This window comes from Diadema antillarum, unplaced genomic scaffold (genome assembly GCF_040938485.1).
Source record: "Diadema antillarum isolate AM-2024a unplaced genomic scaffold, OU_Dant_1.0 seq00000043_RagTag, whole genome shotgun sequence".
Classification (NCBI taxonomy): domain Eukaryota; kingdom Metazoa; phylum Echinodermata; class Echinoidea; order Diadematoida; family Diadematidae; genus Diadema; species Diadema antillarum.
The window spans coordinates 464,892-490,181 of NW_027271155.1; the positions used below are offsets into that span (position 1 = coordinate 464,892).

Below are 25,290 nucleotides of genomic sequence, written 5' to 3' on the forward strand. Positions count from 1 at the left end.
TGCCTATACACTGAAAGAACCACCAAGACACTACAGCGCTTGACATACATACAATTACATTCGCTCAGACTCTTGCAAATAAATCTTGCTTTGGTTTCATCAATTCCTCTCAAAACTCCTCCTGCAAAAGTACTTCGTCGGCTCTACATAGCATAAAGTAAAATAACTTTCATCAAAATAAACAAAAAAGCAATATACATGTACTCATGGTAATTAGCTAAAAGTTTGACATAGAAATTAGAATGAGAAGAAAAATGGTGTCATCACCTTACAAACCTCAAATTGATTAAGTAAACAAAATAGCTCTCAACAAAATTTCCTGTTCTGACACGGAATAAAAAAGTAAATCATTGTATTGTTTGTATCAAACTTTCGTTGCACTGCGAAATCCTGACTACATCAAATATCAGGGGAGAGGGCAGTAGTTCATCAGTCAAAACAAATGTTCATAATTTTGCCGTGGTCAAAACAATTGGAGAGTAATAAAAAGATTGCATCATCATCATCTCAATCTAATGTGCACTGGATGGATAGATGGTTGGAAAGATAGATGAATAGACAGATAGACAGATGGAGATGGATGGATACTTAGCTACACGGTAGATAAATAATAATATATGACAGACATTCATGACAATGTGTTTGAAAACATGTGGAACTTCAAATTTCATAGCTTAATCATTTTGTTTTGGAATATCTATCAATCTATTTGCTTAACCCGATGAGGACAAGTCCCGAGTATACTTGGGCAGGTGTCAGGGAAATACATGTTGTATAGCAAAATCAGATCGTCCTCAATGGGTTAAATTATCAATTGAATTTTCCACAAAGGAACTTAAACAGGAAATAGAACTGCCCTTCAAAGAGAAAGAAGGTTGAAGAATGAACAGAATCAATTTTAGAGACCATTTAGTCCTCCATTAGACTCTTGAACATTTCCTGAAGTTGTTCCCTCCAAGTCCAACTCCAATAGGTCGGCTCTGCAGAAAGCAACACAGCATGAGCGACTGGAAATGATTATCCTGTCTGCCATCACTGGAAGGTGACAGCACCTTATTAATTTTGGTGGGGAGTGAAGTATTTTTGGACCTTCAATCTCAGTGAAGCATCAGGCATCTGCAGCCAGCCAAGGTTGCCAATATGTCACGCTCGTCTGCATCGACCTGTTTTGCGAGTCCGCGGTCACATCATTTGAGTATGGTAGCTCGGTCAGGCAACAAATCTCATTACTGGATAATGATTTGTGATATGTTCAGTGGTGATGTACGCAATAATTGATTCACCATAAATGTTGCAGAAACATAATTTGATCAACAGGAAGAGGTCTTCCCACTTTTTAGTGTCTACATTTAATGCTCCGGAATATCTCACTGAATCTCTGGTGAAGTTTGATTGGCTGCTGAGAAAGATCTTTACCACTGTCCTGATATTTGGACCCAATTTTAAGGAGAGCAATCTTTATTCACGCCACCCCTTCACTTTGGAATAGTATTCCATCTTATTTGACTCATCTACTGAGTAGCTTACGACACCAGAGTTTATTTAACCATCCTCCAAACATATCTATTCCAAAATCATTTTAAATGAGTTGCATTTGCATTTAATGACATTTTTTCTATCCTTCAGTTCCTTCCTTTGAGTGCATAGAGATGCTGTGGCAGTGATATGCACAACAAAAACATCATATTATTTACATTATTATTCACACTTCATCTTTACCACTCATCTACCTGCCCAAGTTCGCAAACATGGCCCATACTACACAAATGTGGAATTCAAAACTAAATCCCAAGTCACAGCTAACGAGAAGATCAAATGCACTATAATTTCTGTGAGATTACCTGTGTTTTCATGAAGGGTCTTCCATAATGTCAGCAGTAGTTACATATGAAATACAAAAGAGGCTAAGTGAAAAATAAGCCACCCTCGATAATTTCTCATGTGACCTAGGGAAGGTGTCATCTTAGATGATCCATTAAAAGCATCAACCACTGATGTCGCTCAGAGATGAGTATTAACTGGACCCCTTGGAAATCAAAATAATGTTGAGGGTCAGGGTTTTGACAAAGCTGGTTTGACACAGGATTCCATATTGTTGAAAGAATGGTTTTCTCCTGTTTCTAGAAAGTGATTATGTTTGATATGCAAGCACTTTTAAGGGGAAGCTACACAGTGCTATTTGGTAAATTGAGAGAGTTGCAGGTATACTAGTCAAAGGTCATAACTATTTTATAGACACAATTTGTTTTGCCTTGTAAATGATATTAGGGTCAAAGGAATATTATAAATGCATGGCTGTAAAGATGAGTATGCAATAAGATTCAGTTACTCCAACAGTAGTTACATTCATGTTGGAATCAGAGTCTCTACAGACAAATTTGAAAACAAAACCTTTTCTTTTTTTTCTTAACATTCACATCAAGTGTATTTGTGACCCTGCACCTCAAAACAAACAAAAAGTCGCCAGACATGAATTTTAAGTTAAGACCATATTCTGAAAGAACAGACTTTAAGCTTTAAAATGATGTATAACTCAAATCAATTTGACTCTCCTAACCTACCGTATCTAAATATTAGAAAGAAAGCACAAACTCAGGAAAAGTGTGAACTGAGAAAAGAGGCTCTGAAGTACAGTGTCTATTCAAGCGCTTAATCTTTACCAAACCGTGCTGGCTGTGTGATGAATGGGACAAAAACAGGAAGTAAACCACCAGAGTCACAACAATGAAGGGATGATCAGATTAAACTGAAATTAAGCATGCCTCATTAACACATTCTGTCCATAATTAATGCAAACTTTCAAAGCAGTAGTACTATCCTTTCAAAAGTTATTGGAGTTGAAAGTGAAGAGTGTGGACAAGGTTTTTCAGAAATGAAAAAGGGATTCTAAAGACACACCTAATCACACTATTCTACCAAAAATGTTCGAGATAAACTGCTAAAAAAAACACACTTTCCTGCCTGTTTTATGATACCAAATTTTAGCGTAATGTAAAAGAAGACCCCCTCTTTTAGAAAATATGAAAAAGTCAAGTTCGGCTAGGTTGACCCATTTCACTTATTTTCAGTCCTCACGCAAAATCAGTGTGTGCGACTTTATGTTCGTTTTGAGGTGCACGGTCACATTTGATTTCCATTTCCAACTGATTTAATTTCCATTAAACCTACACTGTGCCTACAATAAGTACATTGTTATGATAAAAGTTTGCGAAGTCTGTGCAAAAGTGCACAATTAGTGCTCACAAGTACCTGGATGCATGGCTCTAGAACCACAAGTGAAACTGACGATGAAAGATGTGTCATACAAGCCGACAAATGCATAACACTGACAAACAAATCACATGGAGACAATTAGTGTGATTTGCCTTGATGCTTTGCAACGAGTGTGTGTAACTTTCGATTGATCAGCAGACAGATGTTCAGTGTACATTGTACATGCTCAGAGGAGTGACAGTAGAAACTGCATCATTCCAAGAGTATCCATGAACTGAACTGCAGTCATTGTCAATCCTAAATTATCTGCAAGTTGCAGTTGTAAGCTTTCCTACATGTATGATGTAGCCAGCTCAGGCATGTTGGAAAGTTAAAGCCCAAAGAAAGTTCTGGTACGCCTGCAAAAGTTATCAAATTTCGCTCCCAAATGTGAACGTATGCTTAGGAAATGTGCAGGATAACGATGTTATAATAAGATATTCGATGGGTAACGACGAAAATGCGAAATATTAACCAAAAAGGTTCAGTCTCAGTACTTACCCGAACGGGGTCAGGCTAAACTCGAACTCAGGGATAACTCGGTTTCGCTTTGACGGCGGGACGAGTTGTAATGGTTGTCCCTTTGATTGTATACGGTGTTGTCCTATGGGAGCGGCCCTGTATAAAATAGCGTTTTGTGTTCTGGCTACTCGCAGTAATGGTCTGAGTTGTTACAACGTGCACATCAAAAACCTCTTTTGCGCGCATGCAAAATTAGTGTGCGCCTATCAAGCACCTCTAAAACAATCAAAGGCGCTTGATAAACAACAACAAAAACTCCAAAGACCGCGCGTCTCAGCGACTGAGGACCGCGCGCTGTCATTTTTGTTTTGTTTTGTACAGGATTACGTTAGCACGCACTTTCCTGTCCATTCAGTTAGGCCTCATTTGGTATTATGCAGTGGCCAGTAGAATGTGGCGATCACGAACTGCGTGTGAATTGTCTGAAGTAGGGTCGAATTTTTCCCCGAGACCGAGTTAGTCTGGAGCCTTCTGGAATAAAAGTCGGTTTTCCTACTATCATTATTTTTCTCAAAATACTCCAAACCGACTCATCATTCCGGCAAACCGCGTCAGCCAGGTAATTTTCTTAGTGGACTCTTTCGATATATTGCAAGCAAAAATGAAATGGTGCTAGATGGGTTCTCAAGCACTTACCGAAACCTAGTTTTCACTTTAAGTCACAGAACATGATCATTTTGTAATATGCAGCAGAATCAATGAAGGGTGAATTTAATGCCAGGTCCATGAGTACATAATTTGTGTTTGACTAGACACTGATTGTAAGATGTATTGTAAGGGGTAAGACACAAATGAAAACTTACATTTTGTACTTCTCAGTTCATTCACATGAGAAATTTCTGGATTTGACATTTTCTCAAAGGCAATTATGCAAATACATGTTTATTTGATCATATATCATAAGGTACCAGTATTATGTGTACTTCAACTGGTGCTTGGTTAAGCAAGCCTCAGGAGTTTGGGAATTGTCAAAATAGGTTATGATTGGTTATGAATAATGCATAAACATGAATGAACTATGTGTATTAGTTACTTACCACTGCCATAATTTTTTAGTGCAGAACTGCATACATCTGTGGGTCTCAAAGTTGATATCAGTGACTGGAAAAGCAGTGCTCAGTCTCTGATTCTTCCAGACAAGCTTTAGGAAGTCATGGTTCTTAAGGGGGAGGGGGTACTTAATATATTTAAGCTGCGCAACAGATTTATATGAATGAAAAACAAGTCCCAATTTATTGTGCAAAGTCGCATAGTTATTTTGCATCACAAAAGTGGAAGAGCTTATGTTCTTTTGATATCCCACAGCTTAAAAAGCATCATTTGCAGTAATGTATGGTGACTGGCCGTGCTACTTTTGGAGAAGTATCTGACAGTCACCAACAGAGTGATAGAAAGCATGATTAAATGGAAAATGTATTAAGACAGAAGACACAATGATTTTCAAGGAGCCCTGACACAACAGCAAAAACTTCAGTGAACTGATCTTGGGATAAGGGTTTTAAAACAGATCACCTTTTTTTGCATACATTGTAAATCTGAATGCCCAATCAGGCTATGGTAGCAAAGGAAACCAAAAAACAAACAAACAAACACACATATCTACAAAATGAAGAAAAAAAAGTTGCTTGATCTCTAAAGTCACTTTCATAAACTGAACAAAGATATATATGTTCCCCTTGCAGGTAGTCAAGCATGTAGAATATAAGTCACACAAAAATGCTTACATGAACACAACTGTATACGAGAATTGTCAGCATGCTTGTGTGTGTGTGTGTGTGTGTGTGCTGCCATTACTAGTATCTCATATAATAGTAGCACAAGACATGCATTTTAGAGGCATTATAGGATGGATTTTTTTTTTCTTTTTTTTTTTGGGGGGGGGGGGGTTTGTAGGAATACTTTTTTCCCCCCTTTTAACTTTAAGCACTAATAACTCCAGTCAGAAGCACTTGACTTCCTGTGAGCATGGTGAACACAATGCATTTCCTCATGTGAATGTGTACAATACGTGGACCCTCCCTCACCACAAGGTACCAAGTATATATGAACTCAACTTTTTACAACTTATATCAGCTTTATTCGGGCACAGACAATATAATTATGATGATCTAAATTATAATTAGGTATTCCATTATTTTAGAATCATACTCACTGACATTAGTATGGTAGGTGTCCACCACATCAACACTGTACATTGAAACCAACACCCCACTATTTACAGCATGTCTTCAAGAAGAACCAAAATGCACACGAGACTACACACACTCACAGTAGTTTTTTACTCATCAATGGGGAATGGACTTAAAATATGATATCAAAATATTATTGAAAAAATGATAATAAACAATAGCAACAGCAAAACAATTATGATATAGATTATAAATGCATGAAGGAAAAGCGTAGCATGCATCTCACATATATGTACATTGGCAATAGGATATCAGTTTCAACTTTGTACAGCAAAAATGAGCACATCAAACTAACACCCCATGCATTCAAAGCGTGTGTACCTCAAACTGCATCTTTAATGTGCGCTTGTGAATTCAGAGTATTTTCTTTACATGTGAGTAAAATTTCAGGAAAATTGTGAGATATTTCAAGTTTCTGTTGATAGAAAAATATTACTAGGGTGTCGATGTATTAGACACCCAACCATACATGTAATGCATACTTTCACTACAGATATTTATCTAGGGTGTTCTGGACTGTATGAACACTGCTTACATGAGGCTGCAAACCAAGCAAGCATGGGTAACCAAGCATGTAATCCTTCTCAGACATGTGACACTATTGACACCGATATCTGCCTTATCTCAGATCTCCTTGCAGGCAGATGTCTCATCATATACCAATGAAAATGAGCAATTACCCATGAAAATTTATTTTCTTTTCTTTTTTTTTTTTTTTTTTTTTTGATCATGTGCTGTTTTTCTATGTCATCATGCTTCATTTTGACCCAGCCCAGGGTGCTCCTTGCATTGTAGGATACACACACTGTGGGAGCAAATGCTTTGCGTGCGGGTTGGTCACAGTTGGCTTCATTTTAACTATACACAGCCCAGTCGCTGTACATGGTTGTTTTCGCATAGCGTACAGCGTCTGGTCGGGCTAGCTTCATTTTAGACAGAAAGATCCGTCTGTCCGGAGGACTCTTTTGTATTTTGCCATTAACGCCGTCCTCCGTAGACAGACGGAAGGTTGTAGTACCCATTGCTGTGTGGATGTTCTTAACCACTGTCTCTATGGAAAATTGGGTGAGGTACCTCACCCTTCTCGATTGCGTCTAATTCACGGCCCTAGGTCGGCAAATTTAAGCTTGAATAGTTAAATCAACTATTCAAGAATAGACTACACTCACCAGATTAATGAATTATCCAATATTTCGGTCGAATTTTCAACGCAAAACACACATCAACCAGCCCGTCGCGTCGTCACGTTCAAACTGCAGAAACATACAGTATGAATCTATTAGCCAATCACATGCCAGGTAGTTTCTACTTGTTTTTTTTACTTAATAAAGTACCTCGCATGTGATTGGTTTACAGATTCAAAATGGCGACCTACAGCTAGCGAACGGCGATGTTGCGATATGGATAAAATTTCTGCATTATAACCGCGTTACTGTATTTCGATTGCAAAATGTGAGAAATTAACCCCAAATATTGCTGCATAATGTGTCATGTCATGTCAAACTTGTTTGAATGTAAAAAAGCTGTCTGAAATTTGGTTTATCGTAACGTTTGATCTGTGCACTACTGCCACACAAGAGCTGGCATCATTGACTTCGGTCTGTATACGGAGGGGATCCGTGAAGCCAGACGCAGTCTCGTCTCCGCGGAACATTCCCCGACGGACAGATACAGACCGATCTTTCGGTCAAGCTTCATTTATGACCTACAGTATCATCCGTTCATAGTTATATTGTTACTGATACTATAGGCTTGTAAACCTCAGTACAGTGTGTGAACTACATTCACTTGGTTTCTTTGGGCTCCCTGCCCTGGCTGGTCGGGGCTCCCGGTAATTGCGGCCCTGCCTAGCATGCCTGGAAGTGAAGTGCCGCGGAGAGTGGTATGGTTGGGTGTTCGTAATACCGGACACCTAACGTTTTTCTATCAATAGAAACGTGAAAAATCTCACAATTTGCCTGAAATTTTACTCACGTGTGGAGAAAATACTCCGGATTCACAAGCGCGCACTGAAAATGCGATCTGAGGTACGCGCTTTTAGATGGCGGCTTCGAACGCGTGGGGTGTCATTTTTTCCGCACTCAGTTGCCCTGCTCATTTCAACCGACCACCCTGACAATACGTATAAAGGGCATTTAAATGCGTTTTTTTCGACAGGCCGCTGTTTTTTTCTAGCCGTCATTTTTTCCCCAATAATATTTGAATATATTTTGAATCCTTCGATATTACTTATGAAGGACTGTTTGATGAATTTGAATTGATTTTCATTCGGAAACTTTTCATCATAATTGAAATAAATTAGATGAGTCGGTTTGTTTTTTTCACATTCATTTCTCGTTTCTGCATCAACTCGTACCGTCGTAGCGGGCGACAAAATGTTTATGTCATGTGTATGTGTAACGTGTGTGCACGATCGTACAAGCGGCGGTGACAATTTTGCGGTCAAAATCGTCAAATTTATTACGGAAGGATACTCTACATCTAACAATGAGTCAGCAAAGGTAGGCCTAGTTATATGTAGTTACACGATAAACCTTATTCGATTTTGCTAAATTTCGGTAATTTAGAGGGAATACGAATAACTTAGTTGTTTTCGCCACATTTTACTCGGTAGCGTAGCCCAGTGAAGAATCGAACACCGTTGCGCGTAGTCCCATGCGTACATTTTCTTTCTGTACGCGCAATGCCATTATAATGCGCGACCGGTCGTTATGGACCCGGTCGGTAGGTTGGACACCTACCATACTGGTAGGATCAGCATTTCGCGGCATAACAATGCCAATTAATGGTATGGTATGTAATTGTTGTCCCAATTGCCACATAGCATGGACGCTACATACTGATGGAGCATAATTCAAGATCTACATCGGCCCATACACGAGATAATCTGTAAACTCCCTCTCATAATAGCGTGTAGATCTAGCGTTAATGGTGTATGTCGCATGCATGGCATGTGCAGTGGTTTGGCAATGCACATAGCTGCAACAAATTGTAATATGTGGGACTGAGAGATACGTACCGTCACACCGTGAGCAATCCGGCAAGAACACATAAATTCGCTTTACAAATTCGTGCCCAAGTTAAATAACATTGATATTCGTAGCAGCCTCGTTCCTTCAAGTGTTTTGGGCTCAAACTTGTGAACTCCTATTCTATGTAAATCTTACCGAAGTTAAAATGGGTGACGTCCGAGCAGCATCGTTTCCCGCAGAAGTATCAGTAGAATCTCACAGACAGTATGATTTTTCTGTTGTTGGAAGTTATGTTGTTGGAGGTGGGTCAGGAAAAAAAAAAAATGTAAACACCATTATGCATGCTGTCTGCTCACGTGATGCGGTTTCACACTTGGCTTTCTTCACTAGCTGTATTGGGTAGATGATCATATAAATACGGTCGTATAACAAATTGGCTAGTTTGGGCCAAAAGAGTTATGAATTTATTGTCCTGCAGTGGTGATCCTTTCGTGAAATTAGCCCAGACAAAAGAAAAGAAAAATGTAGAATATCTAAGTAGGCCTATACAACTTTAAGTTGTCAACCTTGACAGTAATGTAAAAGAGAAAAGAAAACAGAAAAAATAATCATTTAATGACAAGGGCTGACGAACGTTTGTAAGGGGTGGATTTCTTTTACCTGGTTGTGGGCATTAAAGTTATACAGAACTTATTTGCCCCTCCGCTACTCCATCTGGATGCGGTGCTGACAAATTTGTTTTCTGTGCTGTGCGGTTTAATGATTGATGAGAACATGGGCATGAAAATTGCTGTTCGGGTCATATTTGTCCTTTTTCTTTTTTTTTTTTTCTTTTTCAATTGGCATTTCACCCGTAGTTTTGTCAGTTAAACGATCATTTATTAGTTGTTATTCATGAGGAGACTGCAAATCATACAAGCTCTGCTTTTTAGCATCCACCCATTTCTAATCAAATTTGATTTGTAGGGCCAATTTGTCAAAAAAGACAACAGTTATTGCACTTCAATTCTTAGCCTTTCCGTGATTGCAATTTTGCATTAATTTTGTGTAGGCCTACTTATCAAATGTCTGATTTGCAATTGCATTGGAAATGAAATAACTGGAATGGAATACTTTACGATGAATGGAAACATTTTATTTTGCTTTTTCTAACTTTGTCTTGTTTCTGTATCATACTGGGTTATTGATGCATTGTAAGAGTGTTCAAAAGATGGTGAGCTACATGTGTGTGTGTGTGTGTGTGTGTGTGTGTGTGTGTGTGTGTGTGTGTGTGTGTGTGTGTGTGTCGTTGTCCTACTGAGTACATACAGAAGATTGCTCATCAGCTTCTATCTAAAATTTCAAAGGTAAACTACCCACATATTTTTGAGTATATTAGGCCTAATTACTAGTATATTTTTAAAAGTTAATTAGGGCCTAAGCAATGCATGATGTCACACTGAATAATCTTTACGTTATCTGAACGTTGTTGCTGACATTACTGATGCTAACTTCATTATGTACTAGAATTGAAATAATAATGATGTTCACACTGTCAACAAACATGGATTCTGATAAAACAATTTTATAACAATAAGGATAAGATTAGTGAAATTACAATGTGAAGTAAAGCAACCAAGCCTTTTACGGCTACAGACACTGAGGGCGCTTTGTATGATTCATGGGGTGGCAACACCGCACTGCGTACGTGAAGGCCTATACACGTCACGGGATGGTGAGGTGCCCATGTTATAAGGGTTTGCAATGTTTGAGAGATGCTTTACTTGCGGTTATCATGGTAATGACTCCAATATCGACATCTGCTTGGTTGCTTTATGGCTGCTACAACAGAAACTAGTTATAATAAAGAGCTTTATGATATGGTGCCCAATTCACTGCAGCTATATTGTAACAAAGCTGGCGAAAAGGCGCACAACATTCCATAATATTTGTAGTTAAAATCACTCTCGATCGCCAGAGATGTGATTCAAACTTCCCAAATGCCGTCCACGATTCTATTCAAATTTAAAGACAACCCTTTCTCATCAGAATGTGACTTACAGTATTAAAGGACTATTCATCCTATGACTGAATAAGTGAGGAAGTTAGTAGATTAAACTGACTTCAGATGTTTATTCAAAAAGCAGTGAGAGTACACTGTACTTGGTCGTGAATAACGCCTAACTGTATATTGTACGAACAGAAATCTTGTCCCGATTCTGTCACCACGACCTTTTATTACTATTATTTAAAGTATCATTTTCTACTTAGTTATTAACGGCCTTTTCTCATTACATTCTTTCCCGTGCTTATCCATCTATATACTACATTTGTATGTATATGCATTTCAAAATGCATGATGTCAAATAATTCACAAGACCTCCAGTCGCCCACCATTTTACTATAAACATGCGGACCCGCTTCTTTTTTTTTTCTTAAGTGGAAAATTCTTACTCCCAAGTAGCTCTCTGAATCACTGTAAAATACTCCAATAACATACTGTATCTTATACCAGCAAACACAGAACGTTTTCAGAACGTTTCCTAAACGTTTTTTGAGGTTCCGTACGTTTTCGTATAAAATAGTCGTTTTTAAAACGTACATACAACGTCAAAGTCGGTACTTAGCATTTACTGCACAGCTCAGTTTTTTTGGAAAACGTTTTAAAAACGTCAATGGACGTTACAAAACGTTTTTATTATGTCTGCAACGTCTTCGTCCTTTATAAACGTCCACAAAACGTTTTTATTATGTCTGCTACATCAATTTCGTCTTTAATGAACGATTAAGAAACGTTTGTATTTGGTCCGCTGCGTGTTCGTCATTGGTTTCTTTATTATGAATATTTATGCATAAATTAGGAATATTCAAATTAAGGTGTGTGTGATCTAATTTTAGTAACCATGTCTTCATGCAATACAACATTTTGGTGGTATATAAGAGAATGTGATACAGATTCATCAATACGAATAGGGTGTAGTGTAGGTGGTAGGACATTAGGAACAGGTAAGGATAGGATTATATAGAATTAGGATACATTAATCTCAGACTGTGTCTACATAATTCCTAAATTATAATTTTTTTCAAATACCCTATGAAAAATAAGCAGACATTCTTTAAAAGGTTTTCTGGACCTTCTAGACGGATATGAAAGGTTCTCTAAACGTTCTGGAACGGGTCATAAGACTTTTTAGACGTTCTTAAAACGTTTTTTGAACGTTCTAGACGGTTTTCAAAGGTTTTCTGGACGTCCGCAGAACGTCCACAGAACGTTTTGAATATTCTTAAAAGGTTTTACTGACGTCTATAACGTTCAAAAGGTTTTCTGCAGGTCCTTAAAAATTCCGAAAGGTTTTTTATTGGTTTTCTAAACGTTTAAACAACGTTTTAATAACATCCATTTGAAACGTTTTAAAAACGTCGAAAACCTTCCACAAAAAGACATTCTGAAAACGTTTTGACAAAAGTCCAAATAACGAACTTGGAACGTTTCAAGAACGTTCAGAAAACGTCCTTGTGTTAGCTGGGATCAGATGCCAAGAGAGCAAAAGGGACTTATGATGTGTTTTGTTTGTTTGTTTGTTTGTTTTTTGACGACAGAGACGACGAAGATCAACAAGGCTATCAAAGCTGTGACGAGGCTCAGTCGGTATAGCGCGTCGGCCTTGTAATCAAATGGCACAGACTCGGATCCCATTGGGTCTCTTTAATAAGAGGAATGACACTCTGTTTCGAGGATGAGACATTATCTGGGGGTCCTGTGTGAGAGAGAGTCATGACTCATTCATGCAAATAAAAGATCCTACTTCATTTATTCATTTCCAAGAGTGGTCCACCCACATACCCACATCATGCAGAAAACGGGCGAATGATGCCAACCCCTTGTATAGTTCGTTCCAGATGACAAGCAATTGTCAACAACCGGTATCAACCAGGCACACTGTGTCATAATTATGAAAAAGAAGACGACAATAAACACACAGTATCCATCGCTGTTTTTGCATAACGTACATTTATTGAGATGAGATCATAAAAAAGTACAAATGATGAACAATGAAAATGGTTTTCTTTACAGTAATTGCATAAAGATAGTCAAGCACACTTACTAAGAAATGAGTAAATATGGCAGTTTAAACATCTATTTAGTAAGAAAGTATGTCATAGTATATGACTTGTAATCTGTATTCAGAGCCTTTCCGAATGATGCCACGATCCCATCGTAGACAAAGTAGCTTATAGCTATAAAACCCATTCATCTAAACGCGTAATAATTCTGGAATTCTCAACAACTTAGGTTGACAGTGCGTATCCGATATTGTGTCACACATGTGCCGAAAGATTGTACTGTACATCAATTTCTGATGTACATAAATAAGCTTTTCGAAACTTTCAGTGAGCCACGGCGTTATATTACGCGTATTATTCCAGAGAATTATAGAAACAGTCCACGGGAACGGTATTACATTGACTCACAGCGCCACGTTTATCTCGCTGATAACTACACCAATTAAGGATGATGTAATTCCTTTCGTTATTTCAGGATTGATGGTTAAATTAGATTGCATTTATATTCTCACTTCAACATTTGAATTTCAAAAGACGCGTGATACAATGCTTTACATTTTCTACAATGGAATAAAGATGTTTACTCTTACTTTACAATTCGTTTAAACAAAATGCATGTGCGCTATTTGTACAACCATCATTTTATCAAGACTGTACAATTTTATTCAGGTCTATCGTAAAATGTTCACTCGAAATTTATCATACAGGTAGTAAAGTCACATCAACCTCTTGAGACCATGACATTGGAAGGAAAGATGGTGGGAAGAATAAATCAATTTGCAAAATATGATCGTCCCCTTATAATTATGTACCGTAACCGTATAGGACCTACAAAAAGGAAAAAAAAATAATAGTGATGATGACGACGATGTCAGATGATGATACTACAATGTACAGCTATGATGATAAGTATTAGTAGCAGTGCGTTGTAGTAGTAGCAGTAGCAGTAACAATAACAATAATGATAAAACAGTGTGTCAAATAGTATCAAAACGCTTAGCGTGCCGAGAACAGGCGAAAGATTAGCATAAGTATGTACAGTGTACTCTGACTCATCATAAGTGTTGCGTTTCCTATCCAGAGTGTATCTTTTGTTTTCCGTCTGGGCTGTCATACAGCTGGGCTGTCATACAGCGGAGCGAAGAGCTACAATTTGTTAACATAAAAACCAACAAACAAAATGAACCACAAAAGCTTTTTCATGTTATCTTCATAAGGGTGCAATGCTAAGTTGATGCTTTGAGAAAGACAGCGTACTATAAATAACCTCTTATTGTGGCACTACTGGTGGTACGTACAGCTGTATATTGCATCCTTTTCGAGAGTCATCAAAGATAAGAATAGTAAACAATGTAGTATATACAAGGTATCATTGCATATCATGATAGTACGGAACGGGGGAACTCTCATGTAGAAAATAACGCCAGTTTACGCCACGTCGAAATATATCGTGCATTTTGTTCAATTTTCACTGTTTAACATTTTTGGAGGAAGATACATTTTATATACACCCCTCACACTGGAACTATCTATTTCTCATCAAGAAGGCATTACATGTATCATGAAATACAATTTGCTTTACATACATGCATTCTTATATTTGTTGTTTCTAAAGAGAAAAAAAAACAGTAAAAAAATCAATCAATGACTACCACTACAGTCAAATCATTGCCAACACGGTAGTTTAGTTTTCGATGTCTCTAAAGGCATAAGTAAATTGGTGTGAAAGGTCATTCTTCTACAGTCAAAATAGTCAATAGTATTGTGAAAACAAAACAAATTTTACATGCCACATGTATATAAAGAGTGCTACATTCCCGTCTAGGACGTCACAAAGAATCTTGATCGCAATTTCAGAAAAAAAGTCTTTCTGTAAGTGTCAGAATATAATAACCCTTCGTAATAATGCCAAGAGAAAATCTAGTCTGCGATCGACAGAACTCATAGTACACTTAAGGAGCACCAATAAAGCTATTACAATATTCAGAAAACTACACGAATGCGTTACACAATATTTCAGCGTTAGGGACACAGTTAAAAGTTGTTTACGACTTTTCAGGAAGCGGATATTCCGGGTTGTACGGAGGAGGAGCTTCCATGGGGGCTGGTTGCTGGCCATGAGGATCGCATGGATTGTAGGCTGGTTGTTGCGGGTAGGCCTGTGGTGGAACATTGTAAGAGTCCTGCTGTGGTGGCTGATGGTAACCCTTCTTTGTCTCGAATCCAGCGGGTTGTTGAGGGTCGTAAGCTTGAGGTGGCGGGGCGGTGCCCTGTAGGGGCGAGGCTTGCTGGTAGCCCTGAGGTGGTGGCATGCCTGGGCCCTGAGGTGGGGGCACGGTGTAGCCCTGTGGTGGGGGCACGGTGTAGCCCTGTGGTGGGGGCACGTTGTAGCCCTGTGGTGGGGGCACGTTGTAGCCCTGTGGTGGGGGCATGTTGTAGCCTTGTGGTGGGGGCATGTTGTAGCCTTGTTGTGGAGGCATGTTGTAGGGCTGCGGCTGGGGTTGTGCCGCTTGGGCGACTATCATTGGCTGTGACTGCGGGTTGGGCGTGGTGATGACAGTGGTGGTTTTCTTCGTATCATGATAGTCAGCTGCAGAAAACATGAAAACAATTATTAAAATACCGTGTTAAACATTCTTCGTCTTTTTTTCCCACCACACGTTTATGAATGATGAATGATTATTATAGTACTATCTTTACGACAAAGTTCAATCTTGACGATTCTGCATTGTCATTTTCCTTTTCGCCATCAGGAATTCTTATCACTATCACTTCATCTAAAAATATAGTGGCGTCCTATGTTTTAAACTCTCTTTCTCTCTATAGTGTTCTTGTCATCTTGGTTTCGGAACTTCAAATCTCGTCATCTTTCCGGCAAACTTTGCGGATTCTTTCAGCTTCTGATTCATCGATCTCAAAGTTTCGGCAATGGGGCTGTATCTAACGCAGAAATATTCCTTATGCTCTGTGACATAGTGGGCGCCATGTGGATCCTCTAGTTATTGGTTTAATCACCTCCCTGGTTTAATACTAAGTATACGTCACTGGTTCATTTCCTAGAGCTGTTGTTTGACCCTGTGGAGTTGTTATTCAACTTGTGTGAAATAATATGCTCAACAATGATTATACCCCCATTCCACACAGATTTTTTTTCTCATCAGTCACTCGTCGGAAGCATTTTTCTGCATCCGGCCACGCACCAAGGTATATCGGATCGCAGTCTGAAGAATCTGACTTGTGTTGATCGACTATCAGGTCAAGTGTCAGACACGTCGGGCGGTGATACGATGAGGCAAGATCGTCCGATGAGGATCACGCGCGACATGTCTGACACTGACCTGATAATCGACCACCACATGATACATCCGACTGCGATCCGATGCACTTCTGTGGGAGACCGGAAGCAACAAACTTGGCATCCGACGAGTGACCGATGAGAAAAAAATATCTATGGAATTGGGGTATTGGGGGCACTCTCTCTTCAAGCTCAAGCCCTCTGAGGGGCGCCTCCACTGTATTCAGCCAAGATTCCTATATAGCCCTAAAGGTTAGACCACAGAAACGCCAACAATGAACACCCGTACAAATAATGAAAGCGATGTTGACTTTATGATGCATGCATCACACGGAAATTTGACTTAGCTCGACTTCCGCCCACTGACCAAAATATCATAACCTCTCAATTTGATTAAGTTACGATACTTGTAACATTCATACAGCAGCAACAATATCCTACACTTCTGTCTTTTAACGTCAGGTTTAAATAGTCATTTTCCTAATTCATTCGACTAAAGAGTTAAAAAAGTTACATAAATTATTATTGTTGATTCGGATCTTGGCATTTCTTTACTCGGCAATAAAACGGTACCCCCCCCCCCCATACATCTATGTGTGCAGTTTACTACTAAACAATTGCCCTATGAGACACACGTTATGAAAAGGTGGTTTCTTTTTTTTTATCTAAGTAAACCAACTTTTTACTTCAATCTTGAAATTTGTAGAGGACGGCGAGTTCATTGTCCCCTCATCGGTCCTGTAAGACTATTTAGTTTCCCCATGACTCTTTGCTTGTTGGATCAGTTTGTTCGGGAATCAATGCCCAAATATCCTCCTTAAATACAAACGTAATGCATGTCCAGCCTTTAAAGTGGGTGCATTTTTAATAGAATTCACCTCAACAAGCAGACTCAATTAACAACTTATTACCAGGATGGCATTCATTTACTTCTTAGATTTTTCTTGTTGTAGTTGCTGAGGGGCGGGAAGGAGGGGGGGGGGGGTGGTTGCAAATGGAACTTTACCCAATTTATTTCAATATCTAAGTGTATGAGTGATGAGGTTTGGAAAGCCCTTCCGTTTCATTCACAAAGGGGAGATTTAAAGTAGTTTGTCAGAATTCGGTCTTTACATGACATAGCAATGAAGGCTGCGCCCCAACCGATGGCCCAGATTCAACCGATGAGGAAGATCAGAGTAGTAACCAGCTGAAGGATTCCAATCCAGAAGTTTAGGCACATGGTGCCGAACTTCCCCCCTCCGGACTGTCCTGGATTACCGCAGCAGTACACTGAGAATCCAGCGACGATAGTGCCTGGGATGTAAACATGAATATCTATCAATGTATGTACATTATATATATATATATATTATATACATGTATATATATATTACAGCTTTCTAAATTCCTTAGATCTAGATGAGGGACAAATCCAAATTCAGATTGAAAATATCAATCTGTTAGATTTAGAAGTCAATCTAACTTTAAAGTCTAATTTTGGATTTGTCCCTAACCACAATCTCATAAATTGATTTCCAATTTATAAGGAATTTAGAGAGTTATATCAACCATAAGTTTGACTGTAACTACGTTACAAATATGAGCCTCCCTTTCTCTGTAAAATAATGCTTTTGTTCAAACAGGGGGTGTTTCATCAACGTTTGTTAGCACTGACAATTTCAGCAAAATCCTTCGTTTTGATTGGCTGAGATGCGCTGGTCACTGACTGTTACTATGGGATTGTCAGCGCTGACAAATGTTGATGAAACACCCCCTGATTATGCACTTGCTTTTTTTTCTTTTCCGCTTACAAGAGTGTGTTCATTGTTTTATAATTTTTTGTTATCATTGTAGGACCTGTCTTATCTAAATGAATTCAGGTGACATTGGAAATAAAATTCCAATTGAACAGAACAGAAAAAAAAAATGATATCACGCAGCGTCATAATGCATATAGTGTATACATGTACTTAGATCACGGAGCATGTACCTCTATGCTCGGATTAATGAACATTTGTTGTTGTTGCTGTTGTTGTTGTTGTTGTGGTGGTGGTGGTGGTGGTGGTGGTTTAGAGCTCACACGTCAATGCAAGTTACAGTCGTGTGTTGACTCTTACACCAATTACTTTGAAAAAAAAAAGACAACAGCTTATTAAAAAAATTACAGTGGAATGCGTAGAAACGGCAAAAAACAACAACAAACAAACAAATTCAAATTAAGTGCTAAATAAATTTGCGTATTCACAATATACAATGTAATGTATTTCTCATAAAGCAAGATAACAGTTAACGAGGTAATAGTACATTGCAAAATCTTTCAAACAAATTGTGCAATACCCAATCCGCGAAAAAATACAGCAATCGGTGCTCAGAGTGTATCGATAGACACAATATGCTCTGGGAAGGTTTACAGGAAACTCTTACTTTGAATACTTTGTGGCTTTGCTTACGAAAAAAAGTATAAAAGCATCAAGTCAAACAATTAAAAGAGAGAGGAAAACAACAACAACCGCTCCATTGATACGTCACAGGGTCTGAATCACCCTTCTGTAGCCAGGGAGGTGGGAATACCTCCCTGCTGCAGTGCTTGCATAGGGGCAGGAAATTAATCAGAAGGTCATTCGTGCAGTCATGGCAGGGGTTGTAGTCATTGCCATTGTTACTTGAAGCCTGGATTTTAAAATACTTTCAGGGATGACATGGCATTGGTTGAAGTGAGGATTCAATTTTTTTTTTTTTTTGCGAGATACTTTGAATTCTCTTTACAAAATGCTAAAGAAAGTACAACTACAATTCTACGAGGAATTCGAAGTTTACTGAGTATTTGATGAAAATCGGTTTTGAAATGGCTGAGATGTCCAAAAACAAAGTAATGTAAAGTGATCCCAATCAAAGGTGGGTCACACCTTTCATTAGGATAACTTTGTTTTGAATATCTCAGCCATTCAAAAACCAGTTTCATGAAATAAATTTTGAATTCCTCTTAGAATTGTATCCTCTTTCACATTTCATGAGAGGTTTCTCATCTCACAAAAAAAGTTGAGAACCTGAATCCCCATCTCAAAACTATACCATCCCTTTAAAGCTTTCACGCAGTACTATTAGTTTGCGTCTATAAAATGCGGATCAACTTTTAAGAACATCTGCAACATGTCACAGATAATGATACGAGTTTCACCTCCGTGACCGTGGCTGATTGTATGAAAAATAAATATACGTCCTTTGGGATTTCTTGTTTGGCATACGTGTAGTTAGTATAAGGTAACAATCGCAGGGGCTGCGAAACGTTTTTCGGGGGGGGGGGGGGGGGGGGGGGTCAAGGTCAATGTCAGTGAATGTCGACAGACATTCACTAAATAATGACAATTAATCTATCCAAACAAGATGATGAGTAGTTTATTCTAAATAGATAATAAAAGTAGAAATTTATGAGGTCCTATTTACAGTTTCTCACAAATCAGTGGCGGGACCATGTATATGGGAGAACAGTCATACACGTACAATGTACTTTGCAGATATGGCTGAACGGGCAATCCCCAATTCCTCATGCTGAACGTATATGCAATGATGTATATGCAGCTTGTGTATATTTTTTGTATCTGAAGACGGAAACAAAAACAACAACAAGAAGTGATACCAGTTGCAATCATTATGAAAATTATGTATAGGTGATGATGTCTTTTTCTGTCGCTGGCCTGTAAACAAATTTTCAATAATTCACTTTCTCTTTTCTTTCTATTTTTGACATGAAACGAATAACGAAGTCGTAAACTCTTGGCATAGCATGCATTATTGCTGTTTTCAAGATACCCGCAGCAATAACAATAAAGGGATGATATAGTTTTGGTTGAGATGGAGTTTCAGGTTTCCAACTTCGTGTATGTGTGTGTGGGATAATGAGAAACCTCTTATGAAATATGAGAGAGCATGTAATTCTAAGCGGGATTCGAAGTTAATTGGTTTTGAAACGGCTGAGATATGGAAAACAAAGATTATCCTAATAACAGGCGGGACCCACCTTTTATTAGGATTGATTTGTTCTACTTTGTTTTTGGGTATATTAACCATTCAAAACCGAGATTTTCTTCAAATAAGTTTTGAATTCCTCTTAGAATTGTATATGTGTATAGTATATTTAAGTGGTTTCTCAGTATCTTTCAAAAAGTTAAACGCTCAATTCTCATCTCAACCAACACTATATATCATCCCTTTAAAACGGGGAGTGATTGTCCTTGCTGAATTATTAACGAGAAGAGAGTGTTTAACATAATTCTGTGTGCTAACTAACGGGAGAGCAGTGAGGTGATGGGATCATCACAGCATAATTTCCACTTGATTGCGACACACACTGTTCTGTGAAAAGAGGTAAATTTCAGAGTTCCCACACTTTGCTATTGCATATCCAATCATTGCGATGAATCTGCTACCTTTCGATTTAACTTTACTCCGTTTAAAAAGTATAATCCTATTCTTTATACAGCACGTTAGACTAGGATATTTAAGTAACGTTTGCAACAGCGTGAATATTTTCATGCTAGTATTATATTATTGTTGTAATATCAGTATCCAGTCCATAGTCTGGATACGGGAGAGATAGATCTTCGTTAGAGCCGGAAACAGCTGTCTTTCTCAAACTTCCCGTTACCATAACAACACGGGCACTGGCATTACACAATGTGGTTATTATTTCACACTGAAACTTAAAGGGAACGTCAATTTGAAGAGAAGTATTTTAATGGAACTGCTGAAGCTGCAGAAGCAGATGAATGATTGAATAGGTTGGAATAATATATGATTCTCTCTCTCTCTCTCTCATAGGTATTTACGTATACTAATAATTTCAGATGAAAAAATGACAAAGGCAAATGGTACATTAGAAATATTAGCATCCACATGTATATATATTATATATATATATATATATATATATATATGTATATACATATATGTATATATATATATGTATATACATATATGTATATATATATATATATATATATACATGTATATTTATATTTATATTGTCTGAGAGATCATTGCACATTATCATCAATCCATTCTTACTCTGTTCCCGATTGAAAATGCCCTTTCATCACATTAGCCTGTTGACTAAATGACATGCTCAGAGTATTACTTCTAGCTTGTTCAAAACACAGACAATCCAGATCATGATATAACTTGATAGAACATGATATAAACGCCAGCAACCTGGCAGGGCAATCTTTAATTCATAACACGGGGGTAGATCAGCTTGATCAGTGCGTGTATTGTATATGATTATGAAACAATTTTTTATTTAATAGCAAGTCAAGTAGAACGTCAAGGCCAGAGACAATATATTTTTGTCGTTCATATACTAACCAACCGTGAAACTCTCTCTCCCTCTCTCTCACACACTACATCAACCCATACACACGTACACACACACACACACACACACACACACACACACACATGTATTTGTATGTACATCAGAGAGCAGTACATAATACATTGTTCCCTTACATTCTTGCCAGGGGGAACGCCCAGGTCTCAAAGAAGTCGCTAGCAAAATGATTATGAATGACCTCGGATTTATGTAAATATGTTTATTTTTATGTTAGCCTGATGACGAATTTATTATGAGAATTCAGTTATGAGTATTTTCCTCATCTGCGTTGTCCCATTGTCAATTGTATCTCGGTGAAGCGAAGGTGCATATCATATCATGGGATTTATACATGGAGGAAAACTGTGATAAAGAAAGAGGCTCTGACGAAAAGAGTCAGATGTCACGAACTCACCTAGACCAGGTATAAAGATGTTCAGAACGAGGCAGAGAACCGCCATTCCTATGTGCATAGCTGGGATAGCTGCTCGACAAGCGTTCGGCTGCTTCTTGTGCACCACCACCGTAGATGCTGTCTGCCCAGCCTGGCCCGGGCCTGGAGTAACGTACACCGTGGTTGTCTGTACCTGCTGCGCCATTTTTATGTTCCAGCACTTGCCCTCAGTCTACGCTTTAGAAACTCGCGATACAATTTCATGTAAATCACTCTCGGGCTAAAGATAGGTGTGGTGATCATGCACCCTGAGTGCTGTTTCTATCGTGTCTAGAAATTAGACATAAGCTGGACGGCCTGCCTGCACTTAATTAGTGTAGTATAAGTAGGCACTCCAAAACAATGTTGCGTGGGTTGAGAGTGTACGACACCCATTCGGAAGTACTGTTCGGTTTGGTTATCCCTTTTATGTACCTAGCGCTCACAGCGTATATAGGCTGTTGAATGCGTTATTAGAGCAGGCAGGCAGTAAACAATGAGACCTCCGCCTGAGAGAGTATCACTAATAACGTTTCATGTTTATGGTCGTTCAATTCAGTAATCATATTTAAAGAGTGGAATTAACTGGATATGAGTTCCAGCTCTATCTTGTAAGAACTGATTGAGGGTTCCAGTAATATGACAAGTCGTCTCGTACTAGTTGTCTTTCCGTTCTAGAATGGCTCTTGGACGGGGCTCTAGAATTATTCAGGCCTATATTTAGGGAAGTTTCCTCACATTCCTGTTTGTGTTTCGTCTATCGTCTACACAAATTACAACGGAAATGATATATACATAGGCCAATAAGCATATCGATGACTCTCCGAAATGATCCGGATTGGACAGAGCTTCAGGTCACGGGGACTCACCACATGATTGTGCAATCACATCAACCAGTAAAATTTAGGGGGAAAAAAGGGAAAAATGTACAGCTGTTGTAGTTTTTGGGAAGTTCCAGGATTGCTGTATCAGAGATCGAGCGAGGGAGAGAGAGAAGGAGAGCGGATGGAAGGAGAAGGAGACCACTAAACTGAATTGCTTACGTGAGATCTTTGAGGAACACAACAATGCTAGTTATAGTTAACCACCCGCAATTTCAGTTTTCAATCCTACCTGTAGTGCATCACGCGTTCAAAGTAAGATGTTTTGATATTATGCTCAGATCACCGGTTTTGACTTCTGGAACTTTTTCGCCCTAACGTTGATTGTTGTCGGACTATTGCTGCGAACATCTGAAGGGTTTCTTCGCAAAAACCGATAAGTCCATATTTGCCAAATGGAGATATTTGCGATTAAAGGTCATGAAAAATAATGAGAATAATAAGAAAATTTTTGCTTCTTTTGACCATAACTTCAAAAATGTACCTTTATATGTAGTGACCAATATATCATTTGGAAGGTATTATTTTGTACTTTATGACAGATATATACCGTACTTCAAAACCTTCAAAAATGGACTTATCGGTTTTTGCGAACAAACTCTTCATCTATTTATTGAAAAAACAAACACGCACACACACACACACACACACACACACACACACACACACACAACACACACAAGCAGAAAGGGGACATGTCACTATACGCAAAGTCAAAATATTTAGATGACAATTTCGTATCTTCTCGTCTATCGAGTTATGTTTTTCATATTTTCCTGATATGAACTGTGAATCCATTTTAGGACTTTAAGTCACTTGACTTCCATTGCCACTGAAAGCATCACATATTTAATAATGACGGAGGTCTGTGTAGATTGTGTCTTTCGTTCAAGTTATTCAAAGTGAATTATAAAATTATGATGTTCAAGTTGGTCTTATAGGGGGAAAATACAGTTTGCTGTATGTTGTCTGTTGGTATAGGAAACGAGAGAAAGAGAGAGGAAAATAAATGTACCGGCTAAACAAGGGGGTGTCATATAGGGGTGTACAGGGGGTGCACATTTTCTTAAATGATGATTACAAATATATTCAAATCAAATAAACGAAATAACAGTTCTTAAGCTGTAGGCCTATACATGTTTTCACTAAGCGAAGTGATATCAAAAGCAACCTCACTCCCAATTTGAGATGTCATTTTTGCCTCACAAGACAGTCTCCCCTTGACCAACACACATCATTAACTTAGACCAAAGTTTCCTTGACAGAAAAATGTAAGTTGACACTAGACGCTAGGGAATTTAATCGGACGCACGTCGGACCCTGCACCCCCTGCACACCCCTCTGACCCTTTAAAGGACAAGTTCACCTTCATAGACATGTGGGTTGAGTGAGTGCAGCAATATTTGTAGAACACATCAGTGAAAGTTTGAGAAAATTTGGACAATCCGTTCAAAAGTTATGAATTTTTGACGTTTCTGCTCAGTCATGGCTAGATGAAAAGACTGATATAGCTTGTAATGTCACATGAGTACAACGTTATAAAGAAAGTATAAAGAAAATTAAACATATTTTCTCTTTTCTCGCATAGCAAAGGAACACTCGACTTCTTTCTTTCAGAAGGCAAAAGGAAATGATATTACCCTTAACATACGTCAGTAACAAGTCGAAGAAACGTGCACTTAAATAAAAAAAATAAAGTTTTGTGAAATTCTCTTTTTATTTTCTTTATATCGTTGTACGTATGTGACATCACAAGCTATTATAGTAGTCTTCTCTTTCAGCTGTGATTGAGCAGAAACTTCAAAAGTTCATAACTTTTTAACGGATTGTCCAATTTTCCTCAAACTCTCAGTGATGTGTTCTACTAATATTGCTGCATTCATTCAATTCACATGTATACGAAGGTGGACTTGTCCTTTAACCACGCATTCCTTTAATGGGTATAAATAACTGTTTTATCTTATTTCCCTCCCTCTCTCTCTCGTTTCCTAACGACAGACAACATACAGCAAACTGTATTTTCCTGCATGCAATTTTCTTGCCTAACTGTGTACGTATTTAAGTACAAAAGGGTCTTATTTGATGATAAAAGCAATTGCTAAGATGTTTAACAAATACATGAAAGGTGCCCGCGGTGTAGGCCGAGTATGAAATACAATCAGTGAATAAATTTATCTTCTCCTTGATGTTTTGTTGCTTGTTTGCATTGTATTTGAAATAATTTGATCGTTTTGTCTGATTTTGTCAATCTTTGGCGCAGCTTTCCTTAAGAACGTCTCTAGGTAATACAGATCATGATGATAAACATTTACATATCGATAAACGTTGATACTAGTAGTGAATAGAGTGAAG

The 25,290-nt window shown here is 38.3% G+C and overlaps 1 protein-coding gene and 1 pseudogene across 1 annotated transcript in view; both read right to left on the minus strand.

The window, feature by feature from the left end:
• The window catches only part of LOC139725470 (lysosomal-trafficking regulator-like), an 85,348-nt gene extending 76,132 nt beyond the window's left edge, over positions 1–9,216 (minus strand). The window contains exon 1 of the mRNA XM_071636547.1: positions 9,131–9,216. The gene's annotated coding sequence lies outside the window, so the exon portion shown is untranslated. The remainder of the gene's footprint in view (positions 1–9,130) is intronic.
• A 5,715-nt stretch (positions 9,217–14,931) lies between these two features.
• LOC139725472 (uncharacterized) lies at positions 14,932–22,391 on the minus strand (annotated as a pseudogene).
• Positions 22,392–25,290: the final 2,899 nt, after the last annotated feature.